The sequence below is a fragment of the Nannospalax galili genome, unplaced genomic scaffold, assembly GCF_000622305.1.
Source record: "Nannospalax galili isolate Female #2095 unplaced genomic scaffold, S.galili_v1.0 scaffold829, whole genome shotgun sequence".
NCBI lineage: Eukaryota > Metazoa > Chordata > Mammalia > Rodentia > Spalacidae > Nannospalax > Nannospalax galili.
This window is the reverse complement of record NW_008360329.1, coordinates 2824823-2825355: the sequence shown is the minus strand read 5'-3', so window position 1 is coordinate 2825355 and position 533 is coordinate 2824823.

The following is a 533-nucleotide window of genomic DNA, read 5'->3' as shown; positions in this document are numbered from 1 at the left end:
TGAGTCTGTGTTACCTCACTTAGTATAACAGTTTCTAGTTCCATCCATTTACCTGCAAATTTCATGATTTCATCTTTCTTTACTGCTGGGTAAAACTCCATTGTATAAGTGAACCACATTTTCATTATCCACTTGCAACTGAGGGACATTTAGGATGTTTCTATTTCTTAGCTATTGTGAGAAGAGCAGCAACAAACATGTATGTACAAGTTTCTCTGCAATAGGATGAGTTCTTTGGGTATATGCCAAGGAGTGGTATAACTGGGTCAAACGATGTGGTTAGCTACTCCACAATGCAACTCAGTTCCAACCTGCAGAACTTCCACCTGGGTACCTGGATTGGGGGGTGGGGCCATGGATGGGACAAGTGACAAGAGAAATGGAGACAAGACAGGAGTCTGATCAAGTCTCGTTTATTGAAGCTCAAGCAAGAATTTTTATAGAGAATGAAAACAAAGGAACACAGACTGCAAACCATACATCAGTCAGAGCATAAGGGCTCTGACGCACATTAAAGGAGGAATCTCTGATTA